Source organism: Taeniopygia guttata, chromosome 4A (genome assembly GCF_048771995.1).
Source record: "Taeniopygia guttata chromosome 4A, bTaeGut7.mat, whole genome shotgun sequence".
Taxonomy (NCBI): Eukaryota; Metazoa; Chordata; class Aves; order Passeriformes; family Estrildidae; genus Taeniopygia; species Taeniopygia guttata.
Genome location: NC_133029.1, coordinates 1,888,019 through 1,914,155, shown reverse-complemented (window position 1 = coordinate 1,914,155; position 26,137 = coordinate 1,888,019). Strand labels below are relative to the sequence as shown.

Sequence of the window (26,137 nt, the reverse complement as noted above, 5' to 3'; positions counted from 1 at the left end):
TTTTCCCTGGATTAGGACAGCACTGAAATTACAGTACTGAACCCTCTTTTCTTTTGTTCCTTACCTGGGCAGTGGGTTGGACATAACCTAAAAACCACTTTTAATCTGCACTGCAAACCCAGCTGCTATGACGTCCTTGTTTAATAGAAGTATAGAAATTTTTGTTAAGAGAATGAAAATAAGATAAACGAGAGAAAATGAAAATAAAAGGGAATGAAATTAAGAGAATGAAAATAAGAGAATGAAAATTGCTAACACAGTCTCAGAGTTTTCCAAACAACCTTCAGATAGAAATTGCCCCTTTAGCATGAAATTCCTGCAGACACCAACTCCTCCAGCTCTGCTGCCAAGGGAAGCAGAGACATTCCCAAAGCTCATGCCTTGACCTGCTGGGATTTTGGCCATAAAACATCCCAGACCATCTTAAATGAGTGGAATTAACACACAGCCAAAGACACACTCAGCTGTGAGACCATAAAGGACTTGAGCAATCCTAACTTAGACACAGACCAAAGACAGATCCCAAAGGGATTCAGGAATGTATCAAACATCAATTCTTTTTATGTTCTTAAAGCAATTATAAGTGAATATTATCCCTTTATGAATTTATAAAATATACTGTAATTTAAAATTACAATTTACAATTTGCAGTCACTTTAACCAAGTTTATTTAAATCCACAGCAAGGATGGTGCTGAAGAGCACAGCTTAAAAAACCCAAGAGAGTTTAAATTTTTCTCACCAGTTCATTTTCCTTGAAACAAGAATTGAAATACAGAATTACATCATGTCCTCCACACCAATTGAACTTTATTTTATTCCTAAGCCTTAGTACTGTACTGTGGTATTATTATATTAGTATTGTAGTACACACATATGGAAAAATACTCCCACAGCATCTCAGCTGATATTTGTCATTGCCATACCCTTAACATGGTGAAGGCTTAGTGCTTCAGAAATCAAATCATTCCACTGAGTTAAACCTTCAATAAAATACTATTTTTATGCTGTTCTATAAATTATTTTGTAGTCTTGCTTAAAATAATAACTATTCCTAGCCAGTTTATGGACACAAAGGAAGATTTTAAAAAACCCAACACATTTGATATACTCTTAGAGTCTATGCTTGAAATTAATATATAATTTCTGGAAGCTCTGCTCACTAGAACTGGCAGATGCTCCATGGAAAATTGCCATTAACAATTAACACATAATGAAGAATCAACCTGCTGGGGCACCTGGGATAAATTTCATTTTTTCAAAGCATTATTATTCCACTTGAGTGAGATAATAGATTATAATTTTAGAGAAAGTGACATATGGAACATTTATGAGACTTTGCAAAAATCATTTGAGGCCCTTAACTTATAACATTTATCACACTCTTGGAGGGGAGGGGAAGGACTTTGACAGGGAGATTTTGGTGGACCAATTTTCTTAACGGAAGATTGAGAGACTTTTATCTCAAAACCACTTCACCCATGAAGTCAAATGACTTCAGTGTTTGGCTATGTCAGTTTTTCCAGCTCATGACTGGAAAAACCACCAGATCTGAGGAGATGTTTTTGTTCTTCAACTTTCTCCTTCCAGTGCAAAGATTTCCTCTTACAGTAATCACATAATGCCTTATTGCTGAGAGGGTGTGAATACCTGATTTTGCTGTATTGCTAAATATATATATATATATATATATAAGTGTGTGTGTGTGTGTGTAATGTCCCAGATCTTTTGGAGAGAAAAATTACTGCTCCAAACACCAGCCACAATTATTTTGGACAACATTAGGGAAAAAAACAAGCTATTCATTCCACAGAACCATCTATAGCAAACATTTTCCTCCTCCTGCCTCCCAGAGAAGCTGTGCCCCAGTCTGGTTGCTCTGGGATGGGGAGGATGTGGAAATTTCACATTTATGTGCAGTGGTTGCAGGCACAGCCAGCCTGACCTACTGCAATCTAGGCAGAGTTTTTCCATTTTCAGATTTCTGAGCTGTTCCAAACCTGGCTGTGATACAAAAAAGCTTTCAGACATCCCGGGAGAAAGACTCAAAGAATCTGTAAACCACACTTTAAATTCTTTAATTGCCAACCCGTACTTTTAGCCCTCAGTATTTATTTGTAAGAGGTACAACAGTCTATATAATAATTTATAAAAAACACACAGAGCAGAGTGAAGCCTTGAAGGAAAAACCTCCTTTTGCTGATGAAATAACAACTGTGAGACTCAAAAGTCCAAGCAGGAGCTCTCTGCATGAGCAAGGGGGATCCAAGCACAGGGTTATGCTCCTGGCTCTGCATCCTCCTTCACCTGAAGGTGCAAATGAACATCTGCTGGCTATTTAGTTATGTCACCAGGACTCTACAAGACAGGGAAAAAGTTAGATATTCCAAATACCTGATGGATTTTCAGACTTTAAAGTGACAGGAGTGGTGATAAAAAAAATATTCTCTTGAACATGCTCTTACTAAAATAAGGTATGACATATTCTCTGCATTGAAAAGCTTATTTTGCTAAGCTTGTACTCATGGGCATCTTGTCAAGTTGCCCTTGAGAAAAATGTGCAAGTTTACATTTCTGAGAACAGTGAGGAGTTTGAAAAAGGAGGAAAAGGACAACAAAAATACCCAGTTCTATGCATAGTACAGTACTTAAAGCAGCCTGAGGAACCAACTGCCTCAAAAGAGTCTCCAGCCACACTAAAAAGGAACTCAGAAACAAGATAAAATAAGTTACTGCCCAAATCCATGCTAAGAGTAAAGGAGGAAAAGGAAAACCAGTCACATCTTTCATTGGTTAAAAAGATGCAAAATTGGCCCAGCAAAATTTCAGTCATTTGTCAGTTTGACAGAATTCAGTTAACAGAAAAGTCACAAACAAATCCAAACCAAACAATAAATCGAGGGTTATACTTTTTCAAAACACCAAAATAAACACAGAACAATATCTACATTTTACTGCTTTGATACAATAGCCTTTTATTGTAAATGTAGGCGAAACCAATGGGAAGAAATGACAATGTCTGACTCAATTTAGAAGGCTGAATTATTTTATTATAACTATGCTAAAATACATTAACATACTATATAAAAGGAGGATACTAAAACTACACACTACTTTCTCTGACTCTAACACAACTCGTGACCCTCTCTCAAGAGTTCAGACACAAGTAGATTAGATTGGCCATCAGGCTCAAACAATCCTCACCAGAATCCAATCAGACACTCACTCCAAGTAAATAATTCTCCAAACACATTCTACATAAGAAAAACAAGGAGTAGAAATAGAAATTGTTTTTTCTTTCATTTCTCTCTGTGCACCTCTATGAAAAATCCTGAGAGGAAAAAAATGTACTTACCACAGCCTTTTATGAATTTCACCCTTTATTTTAATAAATTATAATTAACCACTAAACATCTGGAAATGCTTCTGTCATATGTGGAAAACATGGTCAGTGATTTGGGGTTTTGATAAATTGGAAACTACCTAGCCCATCTCTTCAATATAACATAGCATCTAACCAGGGGAGGACAGCCTCAAACTGTGACAGAAAGGCAGGGAAAACCTCACTTTGCACCCAAAAAAGGGTGACACTGGCTGATACATAGCTCCTGCTGAAAATTGGGATGGCTTAACATGCCCTGGACAATCCATCTTCCCTTCAGAACATGCACAGCTCTCCACTAAAACAGATTTCTGCTACTCCTGCCTCAGGAGCTTTCTGCAGGTTCCAAGGTGCCCAGAGCCTTGAGCTGGAACAATCCTGACCCCAGTGCCAGCTGGGGTGCCCCAATCCCAAATCCAGTTTGTTCTGTGTTTTCCTGCCTGTCCTGTGCCCAGGACACAGCCACACCACAGCTGGACCAGCTGTGCTGCCTCGTACTGCCTGTTTGGAAATGAACAGGTTTTACTGCCATTTTCACACGCAAACACCCTGGGGATTTTGGATGGATGATGATTTGGCCTTTAACACGTCCCCAGCAAAGTTCAGCAATGTGAAATCCAAGCACATTTTTCTTTTCAGGATCTCTGCTGTGGGTGCTCTCTCTTTTCCCAATGATTTTCCCTTCTGCAGTAGCTAGAAGCCACAGACCTCTTGGAATGATGCTGAAGCTTTGTTTCTGTTTTCTCATTTTTAATAGGCTGATTTTTCCTTCTCAGAATGATTTTGTGAATTCTACAAGATCTAGGAAGGCTAAGGATAAACTGAAGATTAGACAGTTTCTAGATTTTTGTGTCTGCTTATTAGGCAAGGGGAGTTTGATCTAAATGAGTTTTCTGCATTCTCCCTTTATTTTTCTCTCTATAATCTCTCTTACTCGCACGTAATTCACATATGAAAAGAAAAAGCTAACAAAAGAAAGAAATGTTAAATCATTGTTCTGCTTTATATTTTCAATCCCTTGAGTGGTTCCCAACCCACAAGTGCTTCTTTATTCCTTTCATTCAAATTACCATTTAACCATCAAACAAAATAACTAGCAAAGGAAATAAGTTACGCAATATATGGAATTCCTCTGGAAATATTAAGTAGTTTTTACAATAGGTTATTTGACAATGCTGAGAAACAGATAGAAGCAATTAACATCAAATTGTTACTTTCCTCCAAAGGAAAATATTTGTTTAGTTCCACCATTGAAATGAAAAGGGAAATTTAATTACAGCAGTGTTTTAAAACTGCCTGTCCAGACTAACAAAAGCACAGTCATATCTCTCTGGAGCCCGATTCCATATTAATGTGGAACGTAGGTGAGTCAGTGGAGGAACATCACAGGATGCCAACTGTCACCTTGCTCACATTCCACAAAAACACCAGCACACAGGAATTCCAGCTCTGCAAACTGTGACCACTGATTTTTAAATTAACACATAACTATCAGAGGATAAGCAAATTGAAATATTAATTTTCCCATCTTTTATATAAGAGCTGCAAGTTTAGTACATGCTTGGTCTGCAGTTTTCCATACTCTATTTCCAGCTGTGAATTAAGATTGCACAATTAATACAAGGCTGGAAAATCAGGATTATTACCAATAATCTTTGAAAAACACGGCAGCAAGAACAGAAAACTCTTGTTTTAGTTTGCAGTGAATAAGAAATAGCTGTTCAAAGCTTTCAGATCTGGTGCTTAAAGGAAGCCACACACAAGCCCTGAGCTCAGCACGACCCTCGGGGACAGCTCTGGGACTGGAGCACACGAGCAGCAGTGACAGTGGACATAATTTGGCAGCACAGCACCTTTTAAAGCCTATTTTTAAATTAGGAACAGTAACACCACAGGTGTGACAGTAGCTAGTCCTCCCCTTCCCGCTTTTCATTTTGATCTTGCTGTCATTTATTTGTATTTACAGAAAGCAGCTAATTAATCCAGAGTGCATGTTCCTTGTGGGGCTGCATTTCCTTACATGCTGAATAAAAACACGGGGAAGGGTGGGAAAACTACAAAGGGAGAAAAACCAAACAGAAATAGGTTATGAATCTTAAAATTCTTGTGTACTGAGAGAACAAAGAATGAAAGTTGATTTACTATAAGGAACGGGATTTCTACAGACAATTCAGAGCCACAGTATTCACAAAGGTGTCTTTCAGTGAGAGTAGTGGGGTATTCATCCCAGGCCTTGATAAATCCAACTCTTATTGTACTTCAAAATTTGACTGAAACCAGCAGCTTATCACTGTTAGATAATATAACACAGGAAAAAACCCAGAGCACATTAAAGAGCAGGTTCAGTTATAACTGCAGCTGCTTCCTGTAAGTTCCATCTTTTGAATAATAAAATTATTGGGCAATTAAAAGCAATTGCCACTTCTGTTTTCCTACTGATAAACATTATAAAAGCCTCAGAACCACTGCTTTTTCCTGTTTATAGGGAAGCTCAGCATCTTTACCATCCAGCAAACTGCTCTGCGTGGGTCAGGCTGGATTTGCAATGTGAGCTGAAAAAGGAGCTGCAATAGGATCAGGTGGTTAAAGAGCAAACAATCCACACTGGTAAAGCACAGTGTCACAATCACCCTGCCCCTCTGAGCAGGCTCACAGCACACTCGTGTGAGTTTGCAGCGAGGCCTCTTGTCCAGCCCCAGTGCCAAATTCAGCAAATTCAGTGTGTGCTGGAAGTGAAACTGCTCTGTGCAACAGCTCACGGCTGGGCAAAACTCCTCACTTCCAAAACACCACTTTGGTGTTGGGGTTTTTTATCATCTTGAGATATATTGTTCAATTTACCTTGCCTTTACAGAGGGAACTATAACCACCACTCTGCTGGCTCTGCAGGGCCCCAGGCACCAGCTCAGCATCCTCCCCCCTGAGCTCCCCAGCCTGAAGCTCTGGTTTAGCTCAGGGACTGCTCCCCGAAGACCACTTGCAGTGCCAGGGATGCAGGAGCATCCTCAGTTTATCCCAGGTGCCAGGGGTGCAGTGCCAGGGATGCAGGAGCAGCCCCAGGATATTCCAGGTGCCAGGGGCTGCAGTCAGGGATGCAGGAGCAGCCCCTGAGGAGGTGCATGTTGCACACACAGATGTGTGTCCATCAAATCCATATCCTAACTCCCAGAATTGCAGCCTGATCATTCAAAGAAGGGACCAGGATAAGGTTTTTGATCCTGTTTGTGCATGGGGAGTGAATGTGAGGGTGTAGAGCTGCTCAGAGAGATGTGTGCACCTACTCCAAACACACGTCCAGTCCCACCCACAGCATCTCCATCAGTGAGTAATTAAGTTCTGCGTCCTTTTTTAAAATATTTACTTGTTCGTTAACACTTTCTGCCCTTCGACCCAAATATAATTTACCAAAAATTCTGAACTTCTATGCATAAATTACTGTTGCTATGCTGGTTCAAAATGCTTGTTGTGAAATGGAATAGGGCAGGATTTTCACAGTCCAGCTGGAAACTCTGTGATTTACCTGAGAGAACACATGCAAGCCACAGTGATCAGCTGTCATCAGCTCGCTGACAAAACCTCTTCATCAGCCACAGGCTCCCATAGAGGGCATGTGATAAATGTTGTCACCTGCAGTGGGATGAAAGGCAATGCAGAATTTATTAGTACTGGACAAAAATAGCCAATATTTGGATAAGAGTTTCAGCGTATACAGCATAGAAAAGACTTATTTTCCCCTTCCATTTCAATTATTTTGTCCACATTTTCAACCTATAGTGTAAAGACTGTATACTTTTCAAACTTATAAAGTGATGGAAAATACAAAGTAGAGGTAGTGCAGGATGATAGGACTCTCCTCTGATCGTGGTAAATTCAATGACTGATTGGGATAAATGGAGAGCAAAAGCTAACAAAATAGTTTGAGATGATAGTTAACTGATCACAAAAAATCAAATAAATTAAACTTTTGGGGAAATTTCTAGTGGAGTGACATTTGCAGTTTTTTATGGCAAGTGATCCACTGAAAATTTCACAGCTCTTTACCTTCTGTTCTAACACACAATCCCAAAATTTGATGTTCAGTACACAGAAAATAAATGAAGTGAATATTCAGACCTTATAACAAAACAAGAATTTTCTCCAAGAGCCTTGACAGCTAAAAATTTGCAGAACACCTTGAAAACGAAAAGAAATAGGAAATACAAGAAAAGATGCCTGTTTGCCATGTCACAAGGCAGATTCTTCTGCACTCCATCACAGCCCAGCAGGAATATCTGGGAGTGGGACAGGATGGGACCCATCACAAGGAGCTGGGGCAGCTCCTTCTGAGCATCACACACAGGCTGGAGCAGATCCTCTCCAGCATCCTCAGGCTGGAGCAGCTCCTTTCCAGCATCCTCCCAGGACCAGAGCCTGAGAACCTCCCCTGAAGGGCCCCAGGTCAGCTCTGCTTCTGCAGGAGATGCACTTTTCAGGCTCTGTGCAGGATTCACACCTGAAACACGAGAAATCCTCTGCATCTCCAGTTCCAAAGTTCACATTTCAGAGCAGACAGCCACAGAGGGACTAACAGAGGTGTCTGACCAGCACTAGGGAGTACAAAAACCCAATAATGCTGGAGTGTGAAGTGCACATCGGAGGGTGACCAGAGGCCACAGAAGTGACTGATTTCTACACACAAAGAAACATTCCAGCTCTTATCTTCATTTACAGCTAATCAACCAAAACAGACCAAAGGAGTGTTGTAGGAGTGAAAACCACTGAATGCTCCAGTCATTTTACAAGCAACATTTAATTTTACTGTGTTTCTGTGCTAAGCTGAGCAATGGAAGCAAACACAATCAAATGCTCATTGTATTTAAGGAGCTTCAGAAAGATCAATTATCTTTATATGGATAAGGAGCAGCAATCGATTTCAGCAGTGTTATTCAAATTCCATTTAAGCAATGAATTGCTCTGCTTTTTTATCAGCAAGAGGAATGGATTATAGTGGTGCAACCCAATCCTTAACACTGCTCAAGAAAGCACAGCCCAGTGGCTTCTCTGAACCAGGGAAACCTCTCTGGCATCGATCTTTCTAACAGAATGGAGCAAGAAACAGAATTCTTTTCCACTGTTCCTGCAAAGGTACTGGGCAGAAATAGTACAACTCTGTAGGAGGCAAGGTAAAACCCACTAAGAGATGCCAGCCTTCAGTCCAGGGCTGTATCTGCCTGTACAGGTGTGGGTTGGATGCAAAGGAAAATCCCTTTCATCGAATCCCAGGCAAGGCTGACAACCTTCCAGGGAAATTCACTGGCATCCAAAGTGTCTCAAAGAAGAAAAAAACCCTTGCTGGATGCCTAATCAAGCCAAGCAAATCTTTACATATTACCCATTTTTCTTTTCTTCCATATTTTAGTCAATTTAACGTGGTGAGTTTTATGGATACCCTGGCTTTTAAACAATTCTGAACACCTCCACAATTTGGTAAGAAATTAAAGCAAGAGAAAAGAAGTTATGTGTGGTTTGAAAGGACAGAGCTAGGCCTAGAAAGAAACTCTGATGAAATACAAGAGTGTTTGCAGCATTTATTTGGCATCCTCTGTCAGGCTGCTTGATTACAGCCCTTTTCCTCACCCAAAACACAGCTCCACTCCCAAAACAGTTGTGTGACTCCAATCAATCCACTTTGTGTTCACCAACAGAAAAAAAAAAAAAGGTGCAAAACTGGGCTGTAGATTTTTATTAACCTCTACGGGAAAAGAAAAATATCAGGACTGATAATACCTAAATCCCCGTGTAGATCACAACATCAGAAAAAAAACTGCAGAGAAAATCTAAGGTTTCTAAGATTACCTTGGAAACTATGATGAAAGAACTACTACAAGAGAAAAAAATACCCATTTTGCATAGAATACTGCTGTCTAGGGGAAGGGCAGCTAGGAGCCACAATTTAAAACAGATTTAAAACATGTTTTATCAAATTTAAGGGTAGTTTCCAAGTCTGCCCACTGCCAAACTGGAGGCAAAGCCTCATGCCCCCAAAAGGCTCTGCTCAGAAGGAGAACTGCACCTGGATCTGCAAGCCCTGAAGTGAAAATGCAGATTCAGAGGCACAGAGCTCCAGAGGACACAGTGCAGAGAATGGGGACAGGATTTCAGTTCACCGTAGGGCTGTGCACACATTCCTGCTGCCTTGCCTCACAATTAAGATGATTTTCTACCCCAGCCACAGCCAAAGTCCCCCGCCTGTGAGTGCCCGAGCTCACCCTGGGTCAGGGGTGGCTCTGTGTGGTGGAAAAGTCTCTCCTCCACCCCGTGCTTCCAAAGAAAGGCTCAGCAGTCTCTGTTCTCTGATCTCAAGGCAGTTTATTGCAAGTTATCTAAAAGATTTTCTTCTGGGGCTGCTGTGGTTTGCTCACAGCTCAGGCAGAGGCACACACACACCCTGACATCCTCTCTGACTCCCGACTGCTTCTTCTCTCCCCCTCTGCCCAGGGCTGCTGCTGTCTTTTATATGGTACATTACGTGTTACATGGGTACAGTTTGTCCCCAATGCCTATTACCTATATTAAATGGTGCTTTTCTATCTTTTATATGGTACATTATGTGTTACATGGGTACAGTTTTCCCCAATGCCTATTACCTATATTAAATGGTGCTTTTCTACTCTAAACCAATCTGTGAGTGCCAACATCACCAAGAACATGGAGGTAAGGAAGGAGAAAGAGGGAGGACAGGGCAGGCCCAAATCCCTCCATCTTAAACCCTCTGACCCCCGTGTACAAAACCAAAACCCCCCTGTACAGCACTCAAAAATTCTTCCCTCTACTTTGTGACTACTTCTACTCTAATATCTAAACTTTTGTGACTCCTTGTTCTTCCTGCAAGGTTGGTAAATCATTCCATGGTTCAAACCCAAAATCACAGCTGTTTCCAGCTGCCTGCCAGGGTCTCAAATGCTTCTGACCTGAGCCCGGAACATCCAAAAATGTCTGAGGGACATTTTGAGTTCCGACATGTGAGATTTAACTGCTTTTGCAGGTTTTAATAAAATTTCCAATGCGAAGGATAGAATGCTGAGCTGCAGTTGGGAAAAATGCAATATTTGCTTGCATAAGAACACCCAGTGTGGGGAGGAGGCAGCATCTCACAGCTCCGTGCAGGACATTCACTGCAGCTGGAGAACTCTCCCTCTGAAATGCAATAATCCTCCCGAGCTCCTCACTCTCCTGAGCCCTCCCTCTTGGACAGCCAGCCAAACAGGACAAGTTCCTAATTTCTTATTTGCTGTCTAGAAAATCCATCCTGTGGGGTTTGCAGCTGTCCTGATCCCATTCACATTTGGCCTGGGTGCCCTAAATAACCCTGCTGTCAATAGTGAGCGCAGCGAGCACTGGATGTGTGTGGCGTGTTTGATGTGAGAAATGAAAAATCAATGTAATATGCCCTTACTGGAGGCACCTGCAGATAGCATCCAATAGAATTGATTAAGCCCTACACAATAGATAATAAAGCTAATTAAAACCCAACTGGAATGCCACAGTGCAGCTCCACATTCAAATGCAGTGGTAAAGATAATGCGAGAAGAAATTAAAGGGAAAACTTAGATATGACTGCTGGAGGAAGGTATCAATCTACACCTAGAAAAAGGTTTATTATTGCCCCATAAAGTCAAATAAAATCCACAGTGTTCATATTTTGCTTATCCTGAACACAAAAAGTATAACCTCATATGTTGCAGTGTAACTTTGACACATTTTTTTAATTAAATAGCAATCCACGTATTCACGTTATTCTGCTGAGATAGAGCAATTTCCTTTTATTCTGCTCCTAGATAATCACAATTTTAAAGATTTAATGATTTTATAATGTTCAAGCAACGTGTCCAAAATAATGTCTGAAACAAAATGAAAATATAATAGAATTAGCACCAAACAAACTTTAATGTGGCATTTCCTGCATTCCTTACGAATCCAGAACCCCATTTAGGTGAAAGCTTCTATATTGACTACATATACACCCCTGTAGTTATAACTGCCACTTTCAAAGGAAGAATGGGCTACTGGAACAAAAGGAAGGAAGCAAGGGAGGGGAAAAATATTCTTATTTTAATTGGGTATTACAGAAGAAACACTATCCTGAATGTAACTCTAAAAACCAACTAATTCTCAGGTTCGTTTCTCTTGTCCACTCCTAAAGCTCATTCCTTAAAAGCATAAAGCAAACAGAATCCCATCAGAACAATCTAGTTTGCATAGGAGACGAGACTGGGAATGATAAACGCCTCTCATTATCTAGGAAACTTTCAAAAGAATAAAAAGGTCAGAGCTGTTTGCAAGCAGGACAATATTAGAGACTTCCTCAGAATCGTGTTAGAAAGTTCTGAAATCATATTTTTCCTTTTGCTATTATAGAAGAACAACTTCAGACAGGAGTAAAGTTTGGTGCCCTTCGAAATAATCTTCAGAAGAGCAGGGAGAAAAGCAGGAATTCTGTGTAATTCTGCCAGCAGCTGTGCCAGCCTGCCCTGACTCCTCGGGGCAGCAATTCACCAAGCAAAAGGCTGCTGGATTCGACCACATCTAGGCTAGTTTGTGGTGTTTATCCAGGAGAAATCTGGGTTGTTCCCACCAAGATCCACGAGCAGAGCCAAGGGACGCAGAGCAGCAAACACCAGCCCAGCTCTGCCATCAGTATTGTAAATGCAGGCGAACCCAATGGGAGGAAATGAGGATGTCTGACTCAATGCAGAAGGCTGAATTATTTCTTTATTATAACTATGCTAAAATACATTAATATACTATATAAAAGGAGGATACTAAAACTACATACTACTTTCTCTAACTCTAACACAACTCATGACCCTCTCTGAGAGCCCAACCCCAGGTGGGTTGGATTGGCCACCAGCTCAAACAATCCTCACCAGAATCCAACCAAGCAACACCCCAGGGAAACAATTTTCCAAACACATTCCACATAGGAAAAACAAGGAGCAGAAATATAAATTGTTTTCTCTTTGATTTCTCTATACACCTCTATGAAAAATCGTGACAGTGAGAGAAATGTGCTTGCCACAACCAACACTTCCACAGGTCAGAAGGATGCTGGTGTCAAGCACAACTCCAGGAAAACCAGAGTGCAAGTGTGGCAGGAAAGTCAGCCTGGCCTTGAAAAGCTGAAAACACATTTTTTGTTGAGGTCTGGTGCAACTTGTTGTACACATGGTGTGTAAACCTGAATATAACAGCTAAAACTCTTTTAGGATAAAGTCTTCTAACAAAAAAAGAAAAAAAAATCCAAAACTGCCTGTATTTTGCTTTTGTGTAGAAACTCCATAAGGAGGCAGGTAAAATGTGGTTCTATATGATGCATCCTTTTCATGTGAAAAGATCCTGTGAGTGACAACTCTCCTGTGGTCTGGAGAGCAAGCTGCCTAATGAATAGCAAGAGCTCTTTAATGTTAATGAAAACATCCTGTCTAACTCCTCTTCAGACATCCTCTTTCACTCTGTGACAATCACCTTTTAAGTTCCACAATTCCCGGCTCTGAAGGAGCAGCTGAGCCTGTCAGCAGCCCGGGTGCAGTGTCAGAGATTAGCTGAACTGCTCCTCTCGCTGTTAATGGAGCTACCTGTTAAATCCCACGTGCTGCCTTGTCAGGGTTTTATTAAGCAATAACATCTTTGGAAGATTCCGGCGACCAAAGGTTTAAAAAGAACGGGCTGGGTGTTTTTTTGGGTTTTTTTTCATCCTTCTATTAGACAAAAATGAAGTCTTCCTTCTGACATTTTAAAAGTCTTGCTCACATCTATTTCTAATAAACAGAATTTTCAAGGACTTAGTGGGGTATTGTGGTGACATCAAAACAGCAGAAGAGCAGATTATAACTTTCAGTGATTGGATGGAGAATTTTACGAGTAGAAAAACATGCAAAACTAGGAGAAAAGCTTGAGGCTCTCCCTGCCACATGCACATATGCATCAACTCTTACTGACATTTAAGGTATTATGTACAAAAGAAGAAAGATGAATTAATATCCTGTCTTCTTGGTAGTGGAGAATAAGGAATCTCAGTCTTGTATCTACAGAATTCATTTCTTACTAACTTTAAATCTCTATTAGCCATATGTAGCAAGCCCATCTGTTTTTACTAAATTTGACTATGAAATCTCTCTGTGCATATGATAATTACATATTGATCTTAAATATATTCTTGTATGCTCAAATATCCAACTGGAGCTCGTTGGCCAATTTCCTTATGGTAATTAGTGGTTAAAGGAGCTCTGAACATAATCTCATTACAACAGAAAGGAATACAGCCTTTTCAGAACATCCACAGTTTTGGTTTTGTTAGGGGTTTTTTGGTGGGGTTTTTTTTCCTGGATTTCAATAAAGGATTTATCAATGCAGTAAACAGGGAAGAGAATATGAAATTGTGTCTATGGCAACCATATTATAGCTCTCCACTTTGTACTTTTCTGGTTTTACAATAGATTCTCACTTGTTTTTCCTGTAAACAGGTCAGTTAAAACATATCTCAGAATTATTTCACAATTGCTGCCAACTACAAGACTGGACCTGTAAATTCTTATTTAAAAATGAAAGAGTCTTTTCAGGAAGAAAATTTTTTTTTTAAAAAATAATCTCTACTGAGCTAATTGCTTCCTAGAAAGCTCTGCTATTGTAGCTATCTGGCACCAAATTCTGCTACTTGCAGACAATTATTGCAAGAATGTTTACAAGAAGATAAGTTCACTTCTGTAGGAATAACATATTTTGAGAAGAAAAAATATCCTAAGTTTCTTTCTAATGATATAAATTTAATTTCTAAACTTAATTTGAATAAAACTTCCATATCTCACCTGTTGGTGGTTTTGGGTTTGGATTTATTTTCCATTACGCAGAAAAGAGCTATCAGTTCTATCTGTACTAAAACTGATCTGGTCTGAATTCCAAGAATGAAAAGCTGTCTTTAATATCCAGATTTACCACTGCTGATAGAGAGAGCTGTTGCATTAAGGCAGCCCACAACATGTGTAAGGTAATTTGAGGTATTAGAAGTGTCAGTGCTTTTACAGATCATGCTCCATTCACAGGAGACTTCTCCACGGGCACTGAGGATTATGGAAAAAAAAAAAAAAAACAACTAATCTGACATAATAAATAAAACATTTAAGAGAAATGTTTACAGGTTACTACAGGAATTAAAGAATACATTGTTTTCATGCAATAATTCAGTGGCAAAAGGCTGCCAACCTGCGACAGAAACTCTTTTAACTTGTCATAAAAGTTTACTATCTATTTGCATGGAGTTGCTGATTTATCAAACTCATTTTTTCCAAAGAACTTTCTAGAGACCTTGCTGGCATATTTTCCATGAGGTGAGCCCTGCACACCTTCCTACTTGAGAAGGGCTCAACCCTAATATAGATTTACCTCATAAAAATATCAGTTAAAGATTGTTGGAAGGACGGGATAGTAAATTAATTAATGACTTGATATTAAGTTTCCAAGCTGCCTTTTGTATCTGTTTTGTCCCTTTAAAAACATGATGCAATTCATTTTCACAGTGTTTTAAAACAACTCCTCTCTCTTAGCCCCTAAACCATAGAAAGAATTAAATCTTTACTGTTAGAAAGTCTCCTCAGACTTCTCAGTGCTTAATAAAAAATAATGACAGTTAAAACTCGTTTAATGCTCACATTCCAATTCCCTGCCTACCCCTCTCCTCTCCTGGGCACTGCTTTAAGACACGTTCCTTATCCTGGGCTTCCCTTTGCATCCCTTAATGAGCAGCAGCCCGGTCTCTGAACTGTCCTGCACGTAAATGGATTAAGTTTCACACCAGCAGAGATGCCCAGGTGTGTGTTAGGAACGCTGTGAGCAGTGGTGTGGGATGGGATGAGACTGGAAGGTAATTCACCTGCTCCTGACAGCAGAGGCACCAGCTCTCTGCAGCATTTATTTTGATGCCCAATGAAAAGACCCCTTTAAGTTGTCGCATCTTTTATTCAGCAACTCATTTTCTGCTAAGCATTAAAAGTCAGTAGGGTGTGAGGATTTGTTCCAAGGCTTGCTGAGATATTACTCACACAAAGGAGCTGCAGATCATTTCTGCTGAGTAAAGCCACTGGGGATGTTTGAAATTCAAATGCATTTTACCCCCACCCAGCACACTGAGTTGTTTCTTCTCCCTTCTCTTTGTTACTTCTCCCAACACTATTTTGCTCTATATTTTTCTGCAACTCCTATTCTTTCCACTGAAACTTCTGAAAATTATAGCTGTTTAGAACATTTGAGAGCATTATCTACATTACTCCTCCTATCTCCAAGAAAATAATGTTCCATTAGAACTGGTTTAAGTTTACACAGCTACTCAACATAACATTTCCAGGCAGAAATGATCCAAAGTGAAGCTTGTTTTCAAGATGAGCCAGTACCATTTTGGATGGTAGATCAGGCCTTTTATGTACATATATAATTCCTCATATTTCTTGCTCTTGGAGCCCTGCATCAAAGCCAGCCCTGCTGGCAGCTGTACAGGTAATGAGCTCATGGAACAGCAAATCTGTCAGTTCAACACAATCAGAACTTTTTCCCTGGTTTTTTATGGCATCTCTTTCTCACAAGTTTCCACACTTATGTAGAAATAGCATTACATGAGAAAAGAATGAAGCTTTCTCTTATGAACATTTATGGCACAACCAAACTCTCTGTAAGAGTACAAATCCTGAGCAACATGAATAATTCACTCCAGTACATAGCAAAGAAGCAAATTAAATATGACTTATATCAATTTATTCAATTTATCAATGTTTCAGACATTAGCCCTCATTCCCTGTCAAGCACAATAAAAATGTCAATGTTAACATTCAGATTAGAACCAATTACCCAGGCCCTGTAATGGCTACTGGAAAACACATACTAAGGAAAATTATTCAAATATGACCCTTTCAGCTCCATACTGAGCTGAGCAGAGAACAACCTGCACATAGAAGACATATAAATTAAAATTACATTATTTGTAAAGCAAACCTTCAACAGGTTTTTGATAATAGAGACATGAACTGAGCTACAACACACCTGTATCTGTGTTGTGTTATCCAACACCCAGCTGTTAACATGTCTCAGTCTCACACTTTGGTACTTCCATCATAGCCCTTGGGTTAGGCAGGAAATTACCAGAAAAAATACAGAAAAGGACCCAAGGAATGAGCAGAACTGAATTCTGGCATACAAACATATATTCTGAATATATAAACATGTATTCTCATTGCTTTTCCACCCTGACTTTCACCTCAGCAATCAATATATGATATTGCTTTTATCAGCACCAGAGTACCTTGAAATTTTTTCTCAGGCACTCTCCAGGGAGGTGGAATATGTGATTATGTGCCTCTAGATGATTTAAAAATGAGCCTAAATCTCACCTCCAGGGAGCACATTGCAACTGGTGCCTCAGCAGATCCAGCACTGGTGTAACTGGACAGGGCTGTAAATGCCACCAAGATGTGCTGGTTCCTTGAGAGATCTGCTGCTCTGGGGAGCTGGCAGCTGTAAGGATGTGGGAGAAAACAAAAGCTGTAATTGCACCATTATTCTGGTACTGCCAGGGCCTCCTCACAGCCTGCAGTTCTGACAAAGACACAGCAGAAGAAGAGGAGCAGCAGAATGTGACACAAAGAGGCAGCAGGAAAAGACCAGGGGGAGTGAAAAGGCACTGAGGCACCAGGTACAGACTGATTTAAACTGGGGGGGGGAAAGGAAAAAGAAACACTGTCCAGAGAAAGAGAAAAAACACCTTGAATTAGTTTTTCCATCAGCCCAAGGTAGATTGGCAATGTTAAATTTGGCAATCACTGGAAACCCATCTGGAGCCACCACCAGAACCCACCTGTGTTCTAACAGCAAAGTGCAGCACAACCTGCAGGGGCTGCAGGACACCTGAGGTGTCCCAGCCCTGCAGCAATCCCTCCCTGCCCAAAAGTCCAAATCCCAAATCAGTACTGAGAGCAAAGCTCATTTTAGAGCAACTCCAGCTTTGGGAGGAGCACAGCCACCCCAGCGTGGCACTGCCACCACGGCAGGGAGGGTGTGAGGGCACAGCTGAGCCCAGCTGGCACTAGGAGAGCACAAATCACCCACAAATTTGGGCTCTCCTCTGTGGGAGCCCAGGGCATCCCTCTGGCTGCCCTGGCAGGTCTGGGACCCTGGCAGGGGTCAGGAACCCCCCTGGACAGAGCCCCCAGGGACACTGGCTGTGATCTCTGTCCATGGAAAAGAGTTTTCAATCTTACAGGATGAATTACCAGCTCTGAGTGTTTGATATCAGTAATAATTAAGTGTGGCACGGGTGCAAAAGTAAAATTTTAGGATTCTAGATGAGGGGTCCAAAGGGGACAAGATGGAGGAAATTGGGTGTGCCTTGTCCTTTTTCTCCTTCTTCATGCCCTCCATGTTTCACTGTGGTGTTGGCATTTTTCTGTTGGTTCAGGCTGGGGACACACTGTCCAACGTAGGTGACAGATATTGGCATGTTATTGTAAATCCAGCACAGGTAGTTTGTGGTATTTAATGTTTGTACCATCCCACTGAGGGCAGAGCCCCACACGCTGCCCTGCAGGACAGAGCTGCGGCAGGGCAGCAGAACATGTTAGAGATAAACAGAATAAACAACCTTGAAACAGCACAGACGAATTATGGCTTCTGCTTTGGCAGGGGGGCTGACAGACAGAGACTTTCTGCAATTTCGGGATCATCAGTACCTCAGATTCCGACACTCCTCACCTCTGGCTCCTCTCCCCAAAGGCTGACCTGGCAGTGGAGGGAGATGGGGACTTTGGAAAGGACACAACAAAGGGAATGGTTCCAATGGAGAGGGCAGGGCTGGGTGGGATTTGGGCAGGAATCGTTCCCTGGCAGGGGGGGCAGCTCTGGCACAGGTCCCCAGGGAATCTGGGGCTGCCCCTGGATCCCTGGCAGTGCCCAAGGCCAGGCTGGATGGGGCTGGAGCACCTGGGACAGGGGAAGGTGTCCCTGCCATGGCAGGGGTGGCACTGGGTGGGAATTAGGGTCCCTTCCAACCCAAACCACCACGGGGATCTGTGATTTCACAAATGCATATTTTGGATATTTCCTCACAATGACTCCTGTGGAATTTCATGGAGGAAGCCAAGTTCCTGCAGCATTTCTCAGTCTGGGCCCTCTTGTTGGGAAATTCCATGAAAACTGTCGTGTGTCATAAGCTTTTTTAAAGTACAGATTTCAGTGAAAACAACAAGGAGGGTGAGTCTGATTCTTTGTGCAGACTGCTGGCAGAATGTCAGTGTTTCTTAATGCATTATATTAGGAAGAATTTCATTCTGAAGCATGAGCATTATCAGATAGATGAGCTTAAAATCAACCTTGAAAAATAATCACAAGTTTTATTTTTCTTGTGTTGTCTGATCACTAAAAAGCATCTTTAAAAATTTATCCTATAGTGCTGGGATGAAGAAAACATGCCTTCAGTGATATTTGATTGCTCCTTGGTAGATAATTATTTGTTCAAACAAAATAACCCGAATTTCCTTTGCAATCCTTTGCTGCCATCTCTTGGCAAGGAGATGTTGATAAGGAGCAATTTGTTGACACAAATAAGAATGAAAAGTGCTTGTCTACAATCCCATGAAGTGCATAAATGGATGTGATTACAGTTGCATCATTTGGTCTTCTGTGCTTTCTTTTTTCCTCTTGCTGCAGCCTTAGACTTCAAAAAAAGGTGAGATGGGTGCTGAAAGTTAACATTGCTAAAATTCCCAAATCTTGTAAAGCTTAAGGACATTTTCTCAAAAGAGGAGAGGAAAAAGAAAAAAAAAATCACAAGAAAATAACAAAACAAAAAAGAACAGATAAGGGACAGGGTCATTTTTTCAAGAGACTGAAGAAAGAAGCAGCAGTTTTTACTTTTTTGTACTAAACCTTCATGGAGGGGCTGTATTTGTTCCAGTGGGAGTTAGTTGCTGTACCTACTGTTTTTTAAAGGTAGCTGGGTGTTTATAAGCCTAATTTCTGTGAGCTCAGTCACTAGAAGTGAAAACACAAGGCCTGGCTGGGGAGCCTAGCAGGTGAATTTACCATTTTCATCACTATTACACAGAGCCTGACCTAAATATCACCTTTTTCATCTTTCTGGTCATGAATTCCAGCTCTGATCTGCACCAACAAGCCCCTAAACCCTCACATCAGAACTGTGTGTGTGTAACACACAGCTCCAGACTGCACAAAGATGCTCTGGGGAGGGTTCAGGTGATGCCAGAGCAGCTGATGTGCCTCGTGCCCACAGCAAAGACAGAGCCAGAACCTTCCATAACCTTCCAGAACCTTCCAGCGCTCATCAGCTCCTCTCACTCGCTGACCTTGGCAACTGCTAATGATGGAAAGGTAATGATGGAAAAAAATACCAAAAAAACCCAAAACAAACAAAAACACAATAAAAAACCCACAAAAAAAAAACCCCAAAAAAACCAAAAAAGGCAAACCAAACAAAAACCCAAAAAAGACCAAAAAAAAAACAAACCCTCCAAACAAACCAAAAAAACAAGCCAAAACAAAACCAAAAAAAAAAAAAAAAAGCAGGAATCTGATCCCATTTCAGGCTAGAACACAAACATCTGTGTTTGACTTGGATGGATAAACTCTACACCAGAGAAGCCAAAAGAAAGAGTTGGTGTTGATGTTTAATCCCTGAGAGTGGCCCTACACTTTGGTGCTGTTTCTTTAATTCCTGGCTAAGGAGGAAAAAAAGGACCATTCTGAGTTCATCATATTTTCCCAATCACAAATCTTAAAATATTTAGGAGTCAAGGTAGATGTCTTCCAAGTTCCAGGATTGGGCATTTTCCGAGGCACAGCCTGATGGATATTTTAAGGATAAATTGAAGGATACAAAGGATTGGGTCAATGGGTGCAATTGGAATAATCTGCTTAGTAAGTTTCTACAGTAACCTCAAGTGAGAGTTATACTGAGATCAAGTTTTTGCACTGGCAGCAAGTCCTTTTGTCCTCTAAAATACCATCTGTTAGATTCAGAACACAGCAGAACCAAGACCTCTATCGTCAGCAAAAAACTCTATATATTTTGGGTTAGTTTTTATTAACCTCAAAAGAACAAATTTCTCTGAGACCACAAAAAATTAGGGAGAAGCTCTCCAGGCAGAAATCTAAAATTATATTAGTGCTGAAGTCCAGAAATATATGGCATATCCAAGTTGGAATTAAGCTTAGTACCAACTCACCCCCAAAAAACAAAACAAAAAAAATCCCATTTATCAATATTGCCGTGTTGCCAAAGAGTAGAAGTTTCCAGAAAATGTACCCAGTTGAGCTCCACCTGGAGAACTGCCATGAAGGGATTTAGTCTACTTTAGCCAAAGTCAGCTAATAATTTATCTGTCCAGATAATGCATCACAAGGTCTTTATATTTAATCTAAGTCTTAAAAAAATAATAAAAATGCAGGAATAATGAGGTTTCTGTTATAGTTATGATTTTCTGCATGAGAAATTTACTGCCAAAGGAAAGCACAATATAATCCATAATGGTTACAAGGTGGTTTTCCACGTGCAAAAATTCATGAAGGTCCTAGAGATAAAATTTATCTGCCTTTCAGGTAGAAAATTTTATTTTGTGGAAGGTAGAAGCTGAGGGCAGTTCCTGTAGTGTCATAAATCTATTTGCAGGCCAAGTTACCAAAGATATCCCGAATGCCTCCTGCCTGCCACAAACCAAATATTTCCAAATTCTTTCCTAATGTGGAACACAAGACAGGACTAACCACAAATACTTCAAAAGATTGGTAACAAGTGATAGGTTACCTTGATTTTGTTTTAAAATGCGAGTCTTCCTTTTTTAAAAGACAGATGAGTGAGAAACAAAGTTTACATTGCTCTTATACTGAGCATCAATTTCATTTTTTTGTTTTTGTGGGTTTTATTTTCAGCTACAATATGTAGAAAACCAGGTTAACTTTCTTTAATTGACACCAGGTGGCACTGCAAAAGATGAACCATGATAAACGCCCAGTAATACTTTAAATATGCATCTTAACAACCCCTTCACTTCTCATGAATTCAGGAGCTGCTCTCTCAAGGCACCTCTTGAATATTATAATATTCACCACAAAACTAATTCTGTTCCTGTGAAGCAGCCACCACACATTTTGTATTCAGCCATTCCACTGCACAGACAACATAATTGCAAGAAAAACAGGACTGACTGCACAAGATTCATTCAGCTGCTGGTTTAAAAGTAAATGTACCCTTTAGGAGATATTATCCTCTCGAAACCTGCAGAGTGCTACTACCACACAGATAATCACAATGAGGAACTTGGGGATAAATCAGGAATTTTTTTTAAAAAATTCTGTGTCTTAAGGACCACTACAGACATGATTGACCATTTCAGAAATGAAAGAAGTTTTCCTTCCTTGCTATAAGGGGGTTTTAGAGGCTATAATTGCCCATGAGATGTATTTCATTCCTTGATTGCCTAAATATCTTTTATATATTGGTCAAATATGATTAGCAGATTTGATGAGCTATATGTAAACTGTTTAGCCATGAACTGAATGAGAAAAAACAGTTTATAAATTTTGTTCCAGATGATGGTCAGCAGGGTGGATTTCAGCCTTTTATAATGGTGAGGAAAAAGGAAAGAAGAGGGGGAAAAAACCCAACTAAAAATCTAACACAAATGAAAAAAAAAAAAAAAGACTCCTGCACAAAAGAGGTGTTATTCTATCTAGCCTTGAAATAATTAATTATAATTAGGACCAGCTACCACAACAACCACAGAGAAAAGATGACAATAAAATGTGCCACTGGCCTAATCATGGAGCATGTGAGAAAAACCATTAAACTTTATCTCAATTAGGCCCATTATTATCACACCAGTCTACTCTGCCCTACAGCCTACTGGGGAAAAAAAATTACAATCACGGAGACAGCTTCAAAGCACTGTGATCATACAAAAATCCTAGGGAAGAAATGAGAATGGAGAGATGAGTTTAAGTAGCTTTAAAAGAAAAGGGAGATGTGGAAGGAAATGAAACAGTTATCCTATATATTGACCAGTTTCAAATGGTAAGAAATCCTAGGCCAGATGCTTGCCTCCTAAGAAAAAAAGCACTTTTTCTTCTCTTAATGAAAGGTTAAAATAGATTTTGATAGCCAGATATGTGTCCATGAAGCAACTGAAGTGGAGCAGTCATTGCAGCATGGTTGAAATGGGCAAAATGAGAACCAAAAGGTAACTGCTGCCGTCCTGCATGACAGCAGCACATGGCAACAACCCAAAGCCAAGGGCCCTGCCATCCCTGGAGCCTTCTCACATTGCCACCTAGCAGAGAACTTTGCTCCCCCTTCATGATTTTGGGTGAAGGTTTCATTGCAGCAGCCTGTCAGAGTCCAGAGCATCCCTTGGCTGCCCTGGATGACCCTGGCAAAGAGCCCAGGAACCTTGGCAGCAAATGAAAAGCACCACAGACACCAAGGCACAACATAAAACGTTGAAATGTTCACTGAGACACATTCCACTGCTGCTGACAGCAGAGTAAAGGGCAAACATCCATCCCAGAGCAGCTGGGGCTGCCCCTGCATCCCTGGCAGGGTCCAAGGCCAGGCTGGACAGGCTCTGAGCAAGCTGGGTTAGCAGAAGGTCCCTGCCCATGGGAACAAGTGACCACTAAAGGTCTGTCCAGCCCAAAGCAGTCTGAGATTCCGTGGTTGCATTCCAACAGCCTCCTGTGCCCCAAGCAGGCAGGCTGAGAGCTGGGCTTGAGTCTGCAAACACTGACCTTGCCTGTCTTTGAGAGGTCTTGGCAGAGAAAGAGGAGAAAGGAGGAGGAAAGAGGAGGGAAAAGAAAGAGGAGAAAAAAAAGAGGAGGAAAAAAAAGGAGAAAAAAAAGAGGAGAAAAAATGAGGAGAAAAAAAGAGGAGAGAAAAGAGGAGGGAAAAAGAGGAGGGAAAAAAATAGGAGGGGAAAAAAGAGGAGAAAAAAAGAGGGAAAAAAAAGAGGAGAAAAAAAGAGGAGGAAAAAAAGAGGAGAAAAAAAGAGGAGGGGAAAAAAAGAGGAGGAAAAAAAGAGGAGGGTAAAAAAGAGGAAGAAAAAAGAGGAGAAAAAAAGAGGAGAAAAAGAGAGGAGAAAAGGGGAGAAGAGAAAAGAGGAGAAGAGAAAATAGGAGAAAAGAGCAGAAAAGAGCAGAAAAGAGCAGAAAAGAGCAGACCTGGCCCTGCAGTGTGACACAGGAGTTTGGGAGCTGGCATCCAGGCCATCACTTGGAGATAAATACTCATATCTTCCTCCCTGTCAGCTGAGAGATTAGAATTTATTTCACTCAGTTAACGCTTTCTCCCGGGCAGCCTTTCTGCCTGGCAGCAAAGGGAATCTCTGCAGTTAGCAGGAGGCACCTGGAGTCACCAGAGAGGTCCTGGGGAACATCCAGGGATGAGATGGCACACACAAGTTCAGGACCAAGGACAGATCCCAATTATAACAGGGGTTTTTGTAAGTCATAGCTTGTCCTTTGCTGGAGAGGAGATGGTGAGTCTAGTTCTTTTAGTTTAAAATATGCAAGGAGTGGAAAAGCAAACAGAGGGGCAGGGAGACATTGATTGCCAGATAGCACTTCCCTGGAATTTGAGATTACCAGGATGTGCCTGCAGTGTCTAATGGGAGGCTGCAAGCAGAGAGAAGGCAGAGAATGACAATCTCCAAACAACAGGATTAAAGTGCTCGGTGCAGTTAGGACTCTGAAGTATTGGAATAATCCTTCCAAAGTTGAAATGGAGAAAGAAGTAATTAGATTTCTTGGAGAATCAGAGTTTCTGGCAATGCTATCACGTTGGAAAATGCTGTTAAACTTCATGAATACCCATGTTTGTGGGGAAGGGGGGAGAGGGTCAGGAATTTATGTTAGTTATTTTAAAATGCAACTCTCCTAAAAAAAGTCCCCAAACTATAGAACATTGATTTTGTTTTTTTGTCAACTCCAAGTATAAGCCTAAACTTTCCACCCTCACTGCTGAAATCAGTAACTTATAGGAGATAAATCCTTCCAGATGTAACACTCACTGAGGAACAGGCCCTGTCCCAAGGAGAAGGATCTAAAGTGGGCTCAGCTACGAGGGAGAAGCAGAACCAGCCTAAACCTTACCTGGCTTCTCAGACCCCACACAGCCAAACAAATATTAAGTAAAATAACTGCTCAAAACAATATTTTGGCAACAACAAAAAGACATTTAAACATTTTGATTGATTGTTAGACTTCTGATGAACTCTAATTTGAATGAATCATTTATATATTTCAAATTGTTTATGAGTCAGAGGAAGAGCTGTTTACCAAGACTGTTCAAAATACTTTGTCAATTTGCACAAATGACAAGCCAAAGCAAACACCAAAAAAAAAAAAGAAATTAGAGTTTCTGTGACTACAACCTTAAAATTCCACAAATTCCCCAAACCAAGTGCAGACAATGAAAACCCCATCTACTTCCATACTTATCTAGTATTAAATCATGTAGCTCTAAAGATTTTTATTTGGAACAAATCAGAACAATAGAATTTTGACTGTACTAGTTTACAAAGCAAAATAAATTACCACTGTTGGGCTGCATTGAAAGTTTAGATGTAATAAAAAGTAGCTAATTAACCCATTTATCACAAATACCAAACAGGCCAATGGTTTTTGTAATTATCAAGACAATTCAATTTTTGCTTTTGTGTGCAGGCTTGTTTGCCCAACTCAATTGGAGATCATCAAAATTACTTACAATACACTGTCTAGCAAAGCATGACAAAATTAGTCTGCTACAACCAATTAATTGAACTTAATAAAGCTTTTAAATTATTTTTGTTTATTACCGCTGCTTGGGGTTAATGATGTAGTCCTTTTTGGCTAGGAGGAATAATTAATATTTTTTTTAAAAGAAAATTAGATTTTCAGTGTGTTAAGATAGACCAACAACTCTCCCTAATGGGTAAATAGTAAATTATTTTTCAAAACCAATATTTAAACCAGTAATTTATTCCCCTAATAAAAGCTTCTGCCTTCATGCAATTCTATTTACATACACAGACAGATTATAGGCAAGATCTCCTATTACTAAGGATGATTGCTGAATTACTTCTCAACAAATATGTACTAATTAAAATTAATACTGATAAATAAACCCCTGTTGTCTCTTCTAGTGGAGAGCAATCTGACCATCATCATGTGGATACAGCTCTGTAAAGTTTCATGCCTTGATGAAGGATTAGCCCCAGTGAAAAGCTGCTAAGTCATAAAAGCTTTGATAAACAATGGCAATGCCATTAATGCTCCGATATTCAAATGAAGTCATGTCATGTTCATCCAAGAGTATTAATGCTGAAAAATTCTAATTAAATTGATCATCTCCTTTAATATTAAAAAAAGAAAAAAAAGGCAACAAAAAACAATGCATTTACTGCTTTGAAAACGTTTCAGTTGCCCACTCATGATGGAAAAAAATCCCTCTCCTCCCTACCTTAACAAACATTTGCACTTGAAGAACTCAGAGTTTATTTTTACAATGAGGGAGGAGCTAAGCATGATCCCAGTGGGAATTACCAGGAACTGGTGTGGACACCTTTGCACCTCTTCTGCAGAACTTCTTGAACAGGGGTCAATGTCCCATCGTGAACAGAAATATTGTCTGCATTTAACAGCAGAGAACACAGAAGCAGCAGATTCTCCTTAGGAACTGGCCTGCAGCACC

At 40.4% G+C, this 26,137-nt stretch overlaps 1 long non-coding RNA gene across 6 annotated transcripts in view; it reads right to left on the bottom strand.

Moving 5' to 3' along the window:
- Positions 1-26,137, bottom strand: part of LOC140684146 (uncharacterized) — a 200,921-nt gene that overhangs the window by 75,767 nt on the left and 99,017 nt on the right. For all 6 annotated transcript variants that reach the window (XR_012055921.1, XR_012055919.1, XR_012055924.1 and 3 more), the window contains one exon: positions 6,902-7,008. This is a non-coding gene — a long non-coding RNA (uncharacterized lncRNA). The remainder of the gene's footprint in view (positions 1-6,901; positions 7,009-26,137) is intronic.